The following is an 18,569-nucleotide window of genomic DNA, read 5'->3' on the forward strand; positions in this document are numbered from 1 at the left end:
TACGTTAGTCCACGGCTGTAGCTACCTCTGTGTCGGCACTCGGCAGTCCATCCATTATTGTATACCACCTACCCGTGGTTTTTTTTTTTCCTTTCTTATTTGTACATACTACTATAGTATAGTAGCTTACTGTAGCAGTCCGCGGTGATGCTGAGCTGACAGTGTCCAGCAGGTCCGTCATCAGTCATCATTACCTAATAAATATATTATCTACCTGTCCGGCTGCAGTACTAGTGATATTATATATACATACATATATATATATTGATTTCATCTCATTATCATCCAGTCTATATTAGCAGCAGACACAGTACGGTAGTCCACGGCTGTAGCTACCTCTGTGTCGGCACTCGGCAGTCCATCCATAATTGTATACCACCTACCCGTGTTTTTTTTTTTCTTTCTTCTTTGTACATACTACTATAGTATAGTAGCTTACTGTAGCAGTCTGCGGTGCTGCTGAGCTGACAGTGTCCAGCTGGTCCGTCATCAGTCATCATTACCTAATAAATATATTATCTACCTGTACGGCTGCAGTACTAGTGATATTATATATACATACATATATATATATTGATTTCATCTCATTATCATCCAGTCTATATTAGCAGCAGACACAGTACGGTAGTCCACGGCTGTAGCTACCTCTGTGTCGGCACTCGGCAGTCCATCCATAAGTATACTAGTATCCATCCATCTCCATTGTTTACCTGAGGTGCCTTTTAGTTGTGCCTATTAAAATATGGAGAACAAAAATGTTGAGGTTCCAAAATTAGGGAAAGATCAAGATCCACTTCCACCTCGTGCTGACGCTGCTGCCACTAGTCATGGCCGAGACGATGAAATGCCAGCAACGTCGTCTGCCAAGGCCGATGCCCAATGTCATAGTACAGAGCATGTCAAATCCAAAACACCAAATATCAGTAAAAAAAGGACTCCAAAACCTAAAATAAAATTGTCGGAGAAGCGTAAACTTGCCAATATGCCATTTACCACACGGAGTGGCAAGGAACGGCTGAGGCCCTGGCCTATGTTCATGGCTAGTGGTTCAGCTTCACATGAGGATGGAAGCACTCAGCCTCTCGCTAGAAAACTGAAAAGACTCAAGCTGGCAAAAGCACCGCAAAGAACTGTGCGTTCTTCGAAATCCCAAATCCACAAGGAGAGTCCAATTGTGTCGGTTGCGATGCCTGACCTTCCCAACACTGGACATGAAGAGCATGCGCCTTCCACCATTTGCACGCCCCCTGCAAGTGCTGGAAGGAGCACCCGCAGTCCAGTTCCTGATAGTCAGATTGAAGATGTCAGTGTTGAAGTACACCAGGATGAGGAGGATATGGGTGTTGCTGGCGCTGGGGAGGAAATTGACCAGGAGGATTCTGATGGTGAGGTGGTTTGTTTAAGTCAGGCACCCGGGGAGACACCTGTTGTCCGTGGGAGGAATATGGCCGTTGACATGCCTGGTGAAAATACCAAAAAAATCAGCTCTTCAGTGTGGAGGTATTTCAACAGAAAAGCGGACAACAGGTGTCAAGCCGTGTGTTGCCTTTGTCAAGCTGTAATAAGTAGGGGTAAGGACGTTAAGCACCTCGGAACATCCTCCCTTATACGTCACCTGCAGCGCATTCATAATAAGTCAGTGACAAGTTCAAAAACTTTGGGTGACAGCGGAAGCAGTCCACTGACCAGTAAATCCCTTCCTCTTGTAACCAAGCTCACGCAAACCACCCCACCAACTCCCTCAGTGTCAATTTCCTCCTTCCCCAGGAATGCCAATAGTCCTGCAGGCCATGTCACTGGCAATTCTGACGATTCCTCTCCTGCCTGGGATTCCTCCGATGCATCCTTGCATGTAACGCCTACTGCTGCTGGCGCTGCTGTTGTTGCTGCTGGGAGTCGATGGTCATCCCAGAGGGGAAGTCGGAAGACCACTTGTACTACTTCCAGTAAGCAATTGACTGTCCAACAGTCCTTTGCGAGGAAGATGAAATATCACAGCAGTCATCCTGCTGCAAAGCGGATAACTGAGGCCTTGACAACTATGTTGGTGTTAGACGTGCGTCCGGTATCCGCCGTTAGTTCACAGGGAACTACACAATTTCTTGAGGTAGTGTGCCCCCGTTACCAAATACCATCTAGGTTCCACTTCTCTAGGCAGGCGATACCGAAAATGTACACAGACCTCAGAAAAAGACTCACCAGTGTCCTAAAAAATGCAGCTGTACCCAATGTCCACTTAACCACGGACATGTGGACAAGTGGAGCAGGGCAGGGTCAGGACTATATGACTGTGACAGCCCACTGGGTAGATGTATGGACTCCCGCCGCAAGAACAGCAGCGGCGGCACCAGTAGCAGCATCTCGCAAACGCCAACTCTTTCCTAGGCAGGCTACGCTTTGTATCACCGCTTTCCAGAATACGCACACAGCTGAAAACCTCTTACGGCAACTGAGGAAGATCATCGCGGAATGGCTTACCCCAATTGGACTCTCCTGTGGATTTGTGGCATCGGACAACGCCAGCAATATTGTGTGTGCATTAAATATGGGCAAATTCCAGCACGTCCCATGTTTTGCACATACCTTGAATTTGGTGGTGCAGAATTTTTTAAAAAACGACAGGGGCGTGCAAGAGATGCTGTCGGTGGCCATAAGAATTGCGGGACACTTTCGGCGTACAGGCACCACGTACAGAAGACTGGAGCACCACCAAAAACTACTGAACCTGCCCTGCCATCATCTGAAGCAAGAAGTGGTAACGAGGTGGAATTCAACCCTCTATATGCTTCAGAGGTTGGAGGAGCAGCAAAAGGCCATTCAAGCCTATACAATTGAGCACGATATAGGAGGTGGAATGCACCTGTCTCAAGCGCAGTGGAGAATGATTTCAACGTTGTGCAAGGTTCTGATGCCCTTTGAACTTGCCACACGTGAAGTCAGTTCAGACACTGCCAGCCTGAGTCAGGTCATTCCCCTCATCAGGCTTTTGCAGAAGAAGCTGGAGACATTGAAGGAGGAGCTAACACGGAGCGATTCCGCTAGGCATGTGGGACTTGTGGATGGAGCCCTTAATTCGCTTAACAAGGATTCACGGGTAGTCAATCTGTTGAAATCAGAGCACTACATTTTGGCCACCGTGCTCGATCCTAGATTTAAAGCCTACCTTGGATCTCTCTTTCCGGCAGACACAAGTCTGCTGGGGTTGAAAGACCTGCTGGTGAGAAAATTGTCAAGTCAAGCGGAACGCGACCTGTCAACATCTCCTCCTTCACATTCTCCCGCAACTGGGGGTGCGAGGAAAAGGCTCAGAATTCCGAGCCCACCCGCTGGCGGTGATGCAGGGCAGTCTGGAGCGACTGCTGATGCTGACATCTGGTCCGGACTGAAGGACCTGACAACGATTACGGACATGTCGTCTACTGTCACTGCATATGATTCTCTCACCATTGAAAGAATGGTGGAGGATTATATGAGTGACCGCATCCAAGTAGGCACGTCACACAGTCCGTACTTATACTGGCAGGAAAAAGAGGCAATTTGGAGGCCCTTGCACAAACTGGCTTTATTCTACCTAAGTTGCCCTCCCACAAGTGTGTACTCCGAAAGAGTGTTTAGTGCCGCCGCTCACCTTGTCAGCAATCGGCGTACGAGGTTACATCCAGAAAATGTGGAGAAGATGATGTTCATTAAAATGAATTATAATCAATTCCTCCGTGGAGACATTGACCAGCAGCAATTGCCTCCACAAAGTACACAGGGAGCTGAGATGGTGGATTCCAGTGGGGACGAATTGATAATCTGTGAGGAGGGGGATGTACACGGTGATATATCGGAGGATGATGATGAGGTGGACATCTTGCCTCTGTAGAGCCAGTTTGTGCAAGGAGAGATTAATTGCTTCTTTTTTGGTGGGGGTCCAAACCAACCCGTCATTTCAGTCACAGTCGTGTGGCAGACCCTGTCACTGAAATGATGGGTTGGTTAAAGTGTGCATGTCCTGTTTATACAACATAAGGGTGGGTGGGAGGGCCCAAGGACAATTCCATCTTGCACCTCTTTTTTCTTTAATTTTTCTTTGCGTCATGTGCTGTTTGGGGAGGGTTTTTTGGAAGGGACATCCTGCGTGACACTGCAGTGCCACTCCTAGATGGGCCCGGTGTTTGTGTCGGCCACTAGGGTCGCTTATCTTACTCACACAGCTACCTCATTGCGCCTCTTTTTTTCTTTGCGTCATGTGCTGTTTGGGGAGGGTTTTTTGGAAGGGCCATCCTGCGTGACACTGCAGTGCCACTCCTAGATGGGCACGGTGTTTGTGTCGGCCACTAGGGTCGCTTATCTTACTCACACAGCTACCTCATTGCGCCTCTTTTTTTCTTTGCGTCATGTGCTGTTTGGGGAGGGTTTTTTGGAAGGGCCATCCTGCGTGACACTGCAGTGCCACTCCTAGATGGGCCCGGTGTTTGTGTCGGCCACTAGGGTCGCTTATCTTACTCACACAGCTACCTCATTGCGCCTCTTTTTTTCTTTGCGTCATGTGCTGTTTGGGGAGGGTTTTTTGGAAGGGCCATCCTGCGTGACACTGCAGTGCCACTCCTAGATGGGCCCGGTGTTTGTGTCGGCCACTAGGGTCGCTTATCTTACTCACACAGCTACCTCATTGCGCCTCTTTTTTTCTTTGCGTCATGTGCTGTTTGGGGAGGGTTTTTTGGAAGGGCCATCCTGCGTGACACTGCAGTGCCACTCCTAGATGGGCACGGTGTTTGTGTCGGCCACTAGGGTCGCTTATCTTACTCACACAGCTACCTCATTGCGCCTCTTTTTTTCTTTGCGTCATGTGCTGTTTGGGGAGGGTTTTTTGGAAGGGCCATCCTGCGTGACACTGCAGTGACACTCCTAGATGGGCCCGGTGTTTGTGTCAGCCACTAGGGTCGCTTATCTTACTCACACAGCTACCTCATTGCGCCTCTTTTTTTCTTTGCGTCATGTGCTGTTTGGGGAGGGTTTTTTGGAAGGGCCATCCTGCGTGACACTGCAGTGACACTCCTAGATGGGCCCGGTGTTTGTGTCGGCCACTAGGGTCGCTTATCTTACTCACACAGCTACCTCATTGCACCTCTTTTTTTCTTTGCGTCATGTGCTGTTTGGGGAGGGTTTTTTGGAAGGGCCATCCTGCGTGACACTGCAGTGCCACTCCTAGATGGGCCCGGTGTTTGTGTCGGCCACTAGGGTCGCTTATCTTACTCACACAGCTACCTCATTGCGCCTCTTTTTTTCTTTGCGTCATGTGCTGTTTAGGGAGGGTTTTTTGGAAGGGCCATCCTGCGTGACACTGCAGTGCCACTCCTAGATGGGCCCGGTGTTTGTGTCGGCCACTAGGGTCGCTTATCTTACTCGCACAGCTACCTCATTGCGCCTCTTTTTTTCTTTGCGTCATGTGCTGTTTGGGGAGGGTTTTTTGGAAGGGCCATCCTGCGTGACACTGCAGTGCCACTCCTAGATGGGCACGGTGTTTGTGTTGGCCACTAGGGTCGCTTAGCTTAGTCATCCAGCGACCTAGGTGCAAATTTTAGGACTAAAAATAATATTGTGAGGTGTGAGGTATTCAGAATAGACTGAAAATGAGTGGAAATTATGGTTTTTGAGGTTAATAATACTTTGGGATCAAAATGACCCCCAAATTCTATGATTTAAGCTGTTTTTTAGTGTTTTTAAAAAAAAACACCCGAATCCAAAACACACCCGAATCCGTCAAAAAAAATTCGGTGAGGTTTTGCCAAAACGCGGTCGAACCCAAAACACGGCCGCGGAACCGAACCCAAAACCAAAACACAAAACCCGAAAAATTTCAAGTGCACATCTCTAGTATTTTTAGTACAAATTAGAACAAACAGCTAATTAGTACCCTAATAGAACATACTGTACAGAGATACTAAGGACAATGGTTAATCCCCCCCTCCCCCCTCACCCTTCCCCTTTATGCTGTTCGGAGACTCGGATGCTCACATTGCAAAACAGTATTTTCCACAGCCTCTCCCTACCCTCATCCCCCATCATTGTGTTATGCCGGACATAACACAATGAAGCCCGGCCGGATCAGTGAGATCCGTGCAGGGCTTCATTGTGTACTGTTTTAAAAGAGTTAAAAGAGTTAAACAGTGTTAAAAAAAATTGTGTGAGGTCCCCCGTTCTAAGCGTAACCAGCCTTGGGCCCTGGTTGTTTAAATACCGGGGAAAAATTGGACAGGGGTTCCCCGTATTTAGTCAACCAGCAATGGGCTCTGCATCCAGTCCTGGTTCCAAAAATATGGGGGACAAAAGATGTAGGGGTCCCCCACATTTTTAAAACCAGCACCGAGCTCTACTAGCCAGAGAAATAATGCCACAGCCAGGGGAAACTTTTATACTGGTCCCTGTGGCCATGGCATTACCCCCCAACTAATCACCCCTCCAGGCACCCAAGGACCAGGGGTGAAGCCAAAGGATGTCCCCCCATCCCTGGTTGGTGGATGGGGTGCTGATAGCCTTTGTTTGTGTAAAATAAAGAATATTGTTTTGTTGTAGAACTACAAGTTTCAGAAAGCCTCCCCCGCAAGCTGGTACTTGGAATATCACAAGTACCAGCATGCGGGGACATAACGGGCCCGCTGGTACCAGTGGTTCTAACACAAAAAATACCCCCCAAAAAACAAAACACAGACCTTGAAAGTATAATTTTATTCAAACAAACACATTTGCACACTCATACATACTTACCTACATCCCTTTGCTGAGAATCACGTGCACTTGTCCAGTAGAATCCACGGGGTACCTGTAAAGAATAAAATAATACTTATGGACCATCCGGGGAAGCTCGGTCCTCTTCAGTCCTGTAGTAATCCAAAGGGTCGATAAAAAAAACAAAAACAAAATCCCACTCCATGCAACTAAAGGGGTTCCATCTGGACACATGGAACACCTTTTCCCGAATGCCAGGACCCCAGTGACTCCTGTCACTGGAGATCCCAGCAGCCAATCAGGGAGCACACGTCATGGTGCTCTCCTGCTTGGCTGTGCACTACTAGCCTGTTAATCAGGTGGAGCACAGCGGCTAGAATGGAGGATAGTGGTCCTCCATTCTAGCCTATGATGGGAACTTTGTGGTCACCCACAAGAGTGATCCCAATTAACCCTGCGGTTAGCCGCAGACCACAAAGTACCCATCGTAGGCTAGAATGGAGCTGCGCTAAGCTCCATTCTAACTGCTGCGCTCTGCCTGATTGACAGGCGAGGAGTGCACAGCCAAGCAGGAGAGCGCCATGACATGCGCTCCCTGATTGGCTGCTGGTATCTCCAGTGACAGGAGCATCAGGGAGACAGAGAGAGTGTGTAATCGAGAGAGAGACATTGGCAGTGAAGGAGAGACAGTGTCAGGGGGAGATGGAGAAAGAGAGATGGTGTAAGGCATAGAGAGACAGTGTAAGGGAGAGAGAGACCGTGTCAGTGAGAGAAGGGGTCGAAATAATAACAGTCACGGAGAGTAGCCTCCTGCATACAGATCATGTGCAGTAATTTGTGGTCACCCATCATGCATAATCAGGGCTGGCACTAGGCTCACTAGCACCCTGAGCGAGAAAATTTCAAAGTAACCCCCGCCCCCTATGTGATCCTGGAAAAGATGGCATGGCCTCGCAACTTTATATTGTCAAATTAGAAATAAATAAATATATATTTTCACCCCCTCTACAAACACAATTAGAAGCCTTATATATAATGTCCACAGTAGTTCCAGATACACATATGCCCCCAGCAGTGCTAGATACACATATGTCCCCCACAGTGCCAGATACACATATGCCACTAGTAATGCAGTGCCAGATACACAAATGCCCCCACAGTGCCAGATACACATTATCTGCCCCAGTAGTGCAGTGCCAGATACACATTATATGCCCTCACAGTGCCAGATACACATTATATGCCACCACAGTGCCAGATACACATTATATGCCCCCACAGTGCCAAATACACATTATATACCCCCACAGTGCCAGATACACATTATATGCCCTCACAGTGTCAGATACACATTATATGTGCTGCCACAGTGCCAGATACACATTATATGCCCTCACAGTGTCAGATACACATACACCCCGTATCGTAGTGCTCACTGCTACCAGACTCTCCTGCTGTTCCCATTTCTTGTGCTGTCACTGCTTCTGTGTGAGGGGAGGAGAGAACAGTGCATGCCTCTTCTGACCCTCAGTCTGGTCTCCGGTGGCCTGCCCCGCATCTGAAATCAGGCGCTGGTTTGTGAGCCAGACATAGCTCGTGGTCCAGCAGCCAATTAGGAACCGCCTCTTCCGGTCCACGGGCTAAGATTTCTGACAAACCAAATTTGAAATTGCGACTGGCTGACAGCCGCACTTAGGAGTTGGCGCCCAGTGCGGCCGCTCCAAAGGAACATGCCTGGAGCCGGCACTGTGCAAAATAATAACAGTCACTGAGAGATGCCTCCTGCTTACAGATAATGTTCAGCACATTGCAGTCACCCATTATGTAGAATGAGAACAGTCACTGAGAGACGCCTTCTGCATATAGATAATGTGCAGCACATTGCAGTCACCCATCATGCAGAATAATAAGTCACTGAGAGATGCCTCCTGCATACAGATAATGGGCCTAATTCAAGGTTAAACACAAATGCAAAAACATTTGCAGTTGCAGATAACACCGGTCAACACAAGTTTTGAGTCTGGGTTCGACTCTTATTTTTATTTCTTCCACATTACTAATTAAAGAAAAAATAGTTTTACCAGAAAAAGTTTGCTTTTGTAACTATCAGAACGAAATTACGGATTTTAGGAAAAATTCCATATTTGTATAACTTTATTGTATATAAAAATAAAACAAACTTTTGTTATGAATTTGAAATACTTTTATTTACATTTTTTAAACAAACAACTACTGTAACAGAATATATAAAAAAAGTTTAGAATTGAATATGATTCGTATTTCTTCTGTGATTATATGGACTTTCTTGTATTAGCCCACCTAATATAATCCCCTATCATACTCCATTTTTGTTACTACCAGTGGCGGATCCAGCAGGGGGCGATAAGGGTGATCACCCCCATAAGTTAACACTGCTCATTGTGACATAAGCAATCGCTCTCCATGCCCGCTCCCTGATCACCTGGTGTCAGATCTGGTGAGCCGGGGAAGGGCAGTGTGTCCGTATCCTGTACCCACCTCCCCCTGCTGCATTGCTTGCTTCCCAGCACGGTGACTGGTGAGAAGATCCACTCCCCATTCCAGGATCTCAAGCCATCCAAGGAGGTGCTGAAGCCTGGGGAGGACTCGGTATGTGGTACCTTCACCAGCCAGGGAAACAATAGGAAGAGCTGCACTGGCTTCAACAAACCGCTGACTGATCTTACCTCCCTCCCCACTGGCCCTGACCAGTGGCAGTGACCCCATGCACCTTCAATGCAGGGCAGCATCCACCTACTGTCCTCCATCATGTGGAGACACAGCATCAGCCAGAAGGTCAGTGCCTCACACCTCATCTGGTTGTCATGTTTCCAGGGGGAAGATGTTTTGCAGCAGCTGCCAATGATGTGTTTGGGGGCAATGTGTGGCATATAATGTGTTTGGGGCAAAGTGTGGCATATAATGTGTTTGGGGGACACTGTGTGGCATATAATGTGTTTGGGGCAAAGTGTGGCACATAACGTGTTAGGGGGACACTATGTGGCATATAATGTGTTTGTTGGACACTGTGTGGCATATAATGTGTTTGGGGGACACTGTGTGGCATATAATGTGTTTGGGGGCAAAGTGTGGCACATAACGTGTTAGAGGGACACTGTGTGGCATATAATGTGTTTGTTGGACACTGTGTGGCATATAATGTGTTTGGGGGACACTGTGTGGCATATAATGTGTTTGGGGGCAAAGTGTGGCACATAACGTGTTAGAGGGACACTGTGTGGCATATAATGTGTTTGTTGGACACTGTGTGGCATATAATGTGTTTGGGGCAAAGTGTGGCACATAACGTGTTAGAGGGACACTGTGTGGCATATAATGTGTTTGTTGGACACTGTGTGGCATATAATGTGTTTGGGGCAAAGTGTGGCACATAACGTGTTAGGGGGACACTGTGTGGCATATAATTTGTTTGTTGGATACTGTGTGGCATATAATGTGTTTGGGGGACACTGTGTGGCATATAATGTGTTTGGGGGACACTGTGTGGCATATAATGTGTTATGGGGACATCATGTGGCATATACTGTATTGACCGAAAATGGGATGACTAAGTGGGAGGAGCAATGAGTAGAGAGGGGAGGAGTCTGTATTAATTCTTAAACCGCCTCCCCTAAAAGATAAGTCTAGATCCACCACTGGTTACTACTCATTTACCTGTGCATGAGTTGCTTGCAGGCTGTGTTAAGCCTCCTCTACCCCAGAGACATATCTTATTTCTGTGCACTGTTTATTCTCTTATTTGTTTCATGTACAGTGATCTATTCTGCAGAACTACAGCTATATTATATGGACAATCCTTCTGGTCTGTATTGAAAAATGGTTTACAGTTCCAGAAATCTCATTGTCTGTGCATTGAGAGATGGACATGGTTTAGGTACAGTATCTGAATAGTTACACACTGCTTACGTGTAATAAGGGTCAGAATACCACTTGCTTTCCCCCTGCTTGTCCCCTTCATTACTTATTAAAAAACATACTTCTCCTTATATTGTCATACAAAAACTTTAATATTTATTGATCATTGTAAAAGGGACAAAAGCAAAGTTTTTAAAAAATAAACAAAGGTTTTGGTTATTTTTTATATAGAGAATCAGAAAATAGTCATTAAAATAAAGACTTTTGGCCCTCATTCCGAGTTGTTCGCTCGCTAGCTGCTTTTAGAAGCTTTGCACACGCTAAGCCGCCGCCTACTGAGATTGAATCTTAGCTTTGCAGATTAGCGATCGAAAGATTCGCAAAATAGTGAACAGAATAGCGATCAGAAATTTCTTTGCAGTTTCTGAGTAGCTCGATACTTACTCTGCCACTGCGATCAGTTCAGTCCTTTTCATTCCTTGTTTGACGTCACAAACACACCCAGCGTTCGCCCAGACACTCCCCCATTTCTCCAGCCACTCACGCGTTTTTCCCAGAAACGGCAGCGTTTTTTCACACACTCCCATAAAACGGCCAGTTTCCGCCCAGAAACACCCACTTCCTGTCAATCAGCCTCCGATCACCAGAACGAAGAAATTTCTTCGTTAAGCCATGAGTAAAATACCAAACTTCTTAGCAAATTTACTTGGCGCAGGTGCGGTGCGAACATTGCGCATGCGCAGTTTGCGGAAAATCGCTGCAATGCGAAGAAAAATAACGAGCGAACAACTCGGAATGAGGGCCTATATTTTTATGTTGACCAGTGTAATCGATACACTGCACATGCCTAAAATTCACAGAGCGCATGTCAGCCGCTATATTTGTGTATAGAACAGCGTAAAAATTGCCTCCACTGAATTATTCAGCAGACTTGCACGTAAAAACAAACCCGCAAGTAGACAAATTAAAAAAGATGTGGTAGAGGAGTGTCTGTGGGCAGTTTCTGCAAGTTTACAAAATCTGGTCGTGCACAGCGGCGATGCCTTTGCACTTCAAGAGTAGCGCCCGGCCAGCGCAGCTTTAGCGTGCTGACCGGGAGCTATTCATCGCTCCCCGGCCTGCGGCGGCTGCATGTGACGTCACGCAGCCACTGCGGCCCGTCCACAGTTCGGTCCGGCCACGCCTGCATTGGCCTGACCGCATCTACGAAACGGCGGCCAAATGCTGCCATTCTGCCTCCCTGCCCAGCGATCGCCTCTGCATGTCAATCAGGCAGATGCGACCATAGAGGCCCGACGGCCTTTGGCCATCTGGCATGTGCCGGCACATTGTGGCAGCGGCGCATGCACAGTTCTGACCCGATCGCACCGCTCCGATAAACTGCAGCGTGCGATCGGGTCAGAATGACCCCCACTTTGCAAGTCACTATATTGGCACCAGTTACATCCATGATTGACGTGATCACTTCACAATTAGCAAATAATCGCACACAGCTGATTCTGTTTAGTAAAATCACACACAGCTTGTGTGCTGCCTCACTATTTTAGCTGCAGGTTTGTGACCCTTAATAATCCTGAATTTCAGCTTTATTCCTTTCTTTAGCTTATGTTTTAAAATTTATTACATTACAATTAAAGACATTTGTTATATATACACATTACACTGTGTTTTTAGTTTAATTTACTGGAAACACTAAGGCAGAGATTCTCTTAGTGGAAATAAATGCTAACATACAGTACCTCCCAACATGACCCTCTCTAGGAGGGACACAATGCTCTGCTTCTGGATTTTCCTCTTAATGTATGATTGCTGATACCCATGTTCAGTGCTGAAAGTAGGGTGGTATGTGGTGGTATGGAGTACCATTAAGAAATATGGTGGTGGAACTCAGTACCACCAGCCACACTTACCTACTTGACCCTCTCCATGAGGGAGAAAATGCTCTGTTCCTGGACTTTCCTGGTAATGCATGATTGCCATCACCTGTGGTGAGCTAGGTGATGTATAAGAAAGGTGTTTCACCACAGGCGATGGCAATCATACATTACCAGGAATGTCCAGGAACAGAGCATTTTCTCCCTCATGGAGAGGGTCAGGTAGGCAAGTATGCCACCAGCCCACCACTGGGGCATCATTTCTAAGGGGCATAATTGTGTGTGGCACATAAATGGTGTCAGTGGCATAACTGTGTGTGGCATAATATGTAATAGGCATTACGGCGTGTGGTATAATATGTAAGGCATTACAGTTTGTGGCATAATGTGTAATAGGCATAATCATGATAATCATGATAGGCATGATAGGTGTGTGGCATAATGTGTAATAAGCATTACGGTGTGTGGCATAATGTGTAATAAGCATTACGGTGTGTGGCATAATGTATAATGGGCCTTACGGTGTTTGGCATAATGTGTAAGGGGCTTTGCAGTGTGTAGCATAATGTGGCCATGGCCCTATTGTCATGTACCCACTTCCCTAGTTTCATGTGAACCCGCTCATCATGACACGTGACCACACCCATTTTTACTATCAGTGCCACTAAAAAAAATGTTGTACTTGCACCACTGCCCGTGTTGAACAGGTTAATGGATAAGAAAGTTGCTTCAGCACAGGTGGTGGCAATCATACATTAAGAGGAAAGTGCAGGAGCAGAGCATTCTGTCCCTCCTGGGGGTATTTTTACTAAAATTCGTATTTTTCAGAATGAGTTTAAAGTTCAAACACGAATGACATTGAATGTGTAATTATGCAACTTTTTGAATTTATTACATCTCATTTACTAAGCTGCCGTATTTTACATTTTCGTGTTTTCCGATGTCGATGTCATTCGTATGTTTGGCAGTGTTTTACGGGAGTGAATAGTAAAACACTGCCGACATTAAAACAATGAAACTCGGCCGGATCTGTGAGATCCGTGCAGGGTTTCATTGTGCATCTTTAAAAAAAATAAAAATAGTTAAAAGTGGGGAAAAAAATGTGTGGGGTCCCCCCTCCTAAGCAAAACCAGCCTCGTGCTCTTTGAGCCGGTCCTGGTTGAAAAAATATGAGGAAAAAAATGACTAGGGTTCCCCCATATTCAATCAACCAGCACCGGGCTCTGCGCCTGGTCCTGGAGCAAAAAATATGGTGGACAAAAAGCGTAGGGGTCCCCCATATTTTTTACACCAGCATCGGGCTCCACTAATCAGAGAGATAATGCCACAGCCGGGGGACACTTTTATATAGGTCCCTGCGGCCCTGCAATTAAATCACTAACTAGTCACCCCTGGCCGGGGTACCCTGGAGGAGTGGGAACCCCTTAAAGCAAGGGGTCTCCCCCCTCCAGCCACCCAAGGTCCAGGGGTGAAGCCCAAGGCTGTCCCCCCCATCCATGGGCTGCGGATGGGGGGCTGATATTCAAGTGTTAAATACAAGAATATTGTTTTTTGCACAAGAACTACAAGTCCCTGCAAGCCTCCCACGCAAGCTGGTACTTGTCCTTTTTTTCTAATCCACGTACTTGGCAAAAAAACAAACCACATACCCGATCCACGTACTGAAAGGGGTCCCATGTGTGCAGTTGACCGCGAGTAACCTCAACCGCTGACCACAAAGTTCCCACCATTGGATATAATGGAGCGCCTATGCGCTACATTGTATCTTCACTGCACAGCCTCACTGACACTACAGGAGGTCACAGCCAATCAGGAGGGTGCCACGACGTGGCGCTCCCTGATTGGCTGAAGGGACCCTCTTTGACAGGAGTCAGGGGTGGTCCCTGCAGATGGGGAAAGGGGTCCCATGTGTAATCATGGGACCCCTTTCAGTGCATGGATCGGGTATGCGGTTTGTTTTTTTGTCAAGTACGTGGATTATAAAAAAAGGACAGGACACACTGGATTTAGGTGAGTATAATTTTATTTTCAGGTACCCTGGATTCGACGTTGAGACATGGGCCGCGTCGGCAGCTGAACATAGGTAAGTATGTGTGTGTTGGAATGTATGTAATAAATTTGTACTTTCAAGGTGTGTGTGTCCTGTTTTTATTTGAGTATTTTTTTTTCAGAAGAACTATAGGTACCTGCGTGCCCGTTTAACCCCTGCATGCTGGTTCTTGTGGTTCTCCTAGTACCAGCTTGCGGGGGAGGCTTGCAGGGACTTGTAGTTCTTGTGCAAAAAACAATATTCTTTTATTTAACACTTGGCTATCAGCTCCCCATCCACAGTCCATCGATGGCGGGGACAGCCTCGGGCCTCACCCCTGGCCCTTGGGTGTCTGGAGGGGGGACCCTTTGCTTTAAGGGGTTCCCACTCCTCCAGGGTACCCCAGCCAGGGGTGACTAGTTAGTGATTTATTGCCAGGGCCGCAGGGACCTATATAAAAGTGTCCCCCGGCTGTGGCATTATCTCTCTGACTAGTGGAGCCCGGTGCTGGTGTAAAAAATACGGGGGACCCCTACGCTTTTTGTCCCCCGTATTTTTTGGACCAGGCGCAGAGCCCAGTGCTGGTTGATATGGGGGAACCCTAGTCATTTTTTTCCTCATATTTTTTCAACCAGGACCGGCTCGTAGAGCCCGAGGCTGGTTTTGCTTAGGAGGGGGGACCCCACGCATTTTTTTCCTCATTTTACACTATTTCCCACCCCTTCCCACTGATAAACATGCACAGATCTCATGGATCCGTGCATGCCTATCAGAACACGGTAAAAAAAAGCAGGTCTGTTTTAAAACTGCTTTTTTTTACGAATTGTATTTTTTAACGGCAGTGTTTGGCTATTGCCGGCAGTGTTTGAGAAATACAAATGTTAGTAAATTACTGAGTTCTATCAAAAAACAGTCGTATTTGACCGATGGTGTATTCATTCGTATTTTTTTTCTTTGACTTCCAAAAAAATACGAATGCCCTCATCACTGCCGTGATTTGAGTTTAGTAAATTCCCGAGATGACACTTTAAGAAAAAACACCATCTCGGTCAAAATCGGGAGCTTAGTAAATATACCCCCTGGAGAGGGTCAGGTTGGGTGGTATGTGCTAATCTGCAATGAAACTGCAGTACTGTATACTGTAATTGATTTTAGCACTAGTCTTCATGGCTTTCAGTGTTACTCCTATTTTGTGTATTTGGTTTTCTTTTTGTTAGTTTGCACTGTGGGCATGTATTTTTTGCGTGTGCAGGTTTGTGTTAATTTTGCAATTGATTGCTACTTTGCCTTTGCTAATGCATTTGTTTTCAACCTTGAGGGGGGTACTCACGGAGCGATCACTGCTTAAAATCTAAGCAATCTGACTAGATTGCTTAGCTTTTAAGCACTATCGCTCCGTGTGTACCCCTCACACTGATTCTCAGCCTCAACCCTGAGGTTTTGCAAACAGGTCACATTTCTGGAATTTCTGTCTGTGGGAGCAGGTGGGAATTACTAACCCAGCAAAATACACTAACTCACCTGTGCATGATTTAAGATATCAAATAAACATGACCTGTTGGTGGTACATGAGGACGGTGGTTGAGAACCTTTGTTTTAAATACTTTCCCTAGAAGTCCAGGTCATTTGACAACTCCAAAGAAGGATACGTCTTTATACATGTACCTTAGTTTCTGCAATGTGATTGGTTAGTATTGTCAGTGTTTTTGCTTCCTTTCAGATATAATCTAAAGTTCACTTACCCACTACAAAACAAAAATCTCTGGTCTTTATGTGAGATCACAGTCAGCATGCCGTTAAGGGTTATTATTCCCCCAATTATAATGTCCCCATTTTTAAAGTATTTGTAGTCTTCTGTTATGTCTTCGAATTTCAGGTCACAGGCAGGTGATGAGGATAAGGGTTTGCAGAGTGTCTGGAACAGTAACATCACGCAGAGCATTACTGAATGGCAAGTTACCTGTGTTAGCAATATTTCTCTAGCTGGTACAATAACAACAAGGATAAAATGCTCTCTGTGATGCATTGCAGCCTCCAGCCTCTGTATATCAGTGTATGACAAGGCTTCCTCTTTTTATAAAGCATAGAGCATTACGTTATGTAGAAGATTTAATTCAGTCACACACTATTCTTACTTCCACCAAATGTATCTAACCTATAAACACAGTCATGGAAATAGTGGATTCTTTTTTTTTTACTTCTTTCATACTGTAGCCTATGAATAAAGTTTGCTTAGAAGAAAAACAAGTTTGAAAAATTATATTCTGCAGGAAAACATACTCCATATATCCATATACTGTACATCTCTCTCATATCAGGAGAATATATTAAAAAATAAATAAATAAAAATGGACATTCCATATTGTAATGTACATGCACTGAATTTCTATGCATGGAAAACACGGGTTTCTTTTGCACACAAATATTGGGCACATTTGTTTTACACTGCTAGTAAGTGCAGTACCCAGCTCCACTCAGGTGGAAGTCGGTGATAACGGAAGTCGGTTACCTATGCGTCCTTTTAGCTGCTGCACTGTCACAACAAAGGGAAGATTTTCTCCTAGTTATTGTGAAATCTCCACAAAACTGAACCGGTTAAAAAATTATTTAAAGCTCTTTGGCTCAAGGACTGCCAGCTGTAGATAAGAGCAAATTCACCCCTGAAGAAGTTATGCTGGTAGAAACTGTATATGGTAACATGAATATGCTGGTGAGGGCTCTAGCAGCTGTGAATTTGTTTCAGGCGAACCAGGTCAGGATGACTGGTAGGGTGGGGAGTGTGGGAATAGGGGCTGGTAGTGGTCTGGCACCTGAAGGGCTCCCTGTAACTCCCTCTGAGGTTAGGCCGGGTGCCGGTTCATATGCTAATTCTTTGGCGGCTCCTGGTCGGCCAAGTCCTGGTCCTCAGTTCGGGGTGAGTGGGGGTCAGCCCATAAAAAGAAGAAATGTGGTGCAGTTCAGATGGGTAGGGGATGGGGAGGCTCCTTCGAAGTCGGAGTTCTTAGGTATGATCTTCTCGCTGGGGTTTGAGGCTGTAGATCTTTTTGCATGCATTCACCCAGTGAGAAATCCAGATTTCGACCTGAGCTTCCTCTCCCTGAATAGCCTGCAGGCTTTTGTCTCCCGTTGGGAGAAAAATAAGATGAAGGAACCATATTGTTTTTTTCAAAGCCCACCATACCATCATGAGGCAGGACAGGGTTAAGATCACTGTGTTGGTGCCTAATGAATCATTGCCCCCTGCTGATGAAATATATTGTTTGTCTAGGTCTTGTACAGTACTATCTCCTTTGGTAAAGTTTGATCATGCTAGGGGGGTCTGGGGTGGTGCCTATTCGGCCTTTGTTAGGTTATATCAGGAAGGGGCTGAGACTAGACACATACCTTCTGCAGCTTACATTGGCCGTGATCGGCTCCAGTGTTTTTACCATGGGCAACCCAGAACCTGTCATAAGTATGGTGACTTCCGTCACCTCAGTAGCGATTGTGGGGTTATTAAATGTGCTTTGTGTGGCTAGTTGGGGCATGGGTCCCGGGAATTCAGCAAGATCAGGTGTAATCTTTGCGGTGCAGTTGGTCATCCCTACAGTCGATGCCCTGAGGCTTCGCATAATTATAGTGCAGGGGTGGAATAAGTGGTGCCGGAGGTTGGTCCTGGTCTCGAAAGTAGCGTACCAGTAACTATGCAGCATCAGGACATCTCGAAGAGAATAGAAGATGGTGGGAAAGAGAAGGTTTAGCTTGAAAAAGGGGAGGCATCCTTTCAGATTGTCAATAAAGGGAGGAGGAAGCCTAAAAAAAGGAGGCAGATGTTGTTTTCGCAAATAGGTTTGATGTCCTGTCTTCTTCTGATGATGAAGAAGAGGGGGAGGTGGTCATGGTTGGGGTAAAAGAATTATTTTTTGACCCAAATGTCTCAAAAAATAGAAAGCCAAAGCAGGCCTCTAATCTGTCAGTTGCTGGGAAGGAGGTTGTAGCTAAGGATAAACAGGGAAAAATGGGACAAGGTAAATTCCAAAGCAAAACTAAACACTTGGAAAGAAATGGTTCTCAGGGGG

The 18,569-nt window shown here is 46.2% G+C and overlaps 1 pseudogene; it reads right to left on the reverse strand.

Moving 5' to 3' along the window:
* Window positions 1–18,092, reverse strand: part of LOC135051676 (vomeronasal type-2 receptor 26-like) — an 81,794-nt pseudogene extending 63,702 nt beyond the window's left edge.
* Window positions 18,093–18,569: the final 477 nt, after the last annotated feature.

Source organism: Pseudophryne corroboree, chromosome 1, assembly GCF_028390025.1.
Source record: "Pseudophryne corroboree isolate aPseCor3 chromosome 1, aPseCor3.hap2, whole genome shotgun sequence".
In the NCBI taxonomy this organism is placed as follows: domain Eukaryota; kingdom Metazoa; phylum Chordata; class Amphibia; order Anura; family Myobatrachidae; genus Pseudophryne; species Pseudophryne corroboree.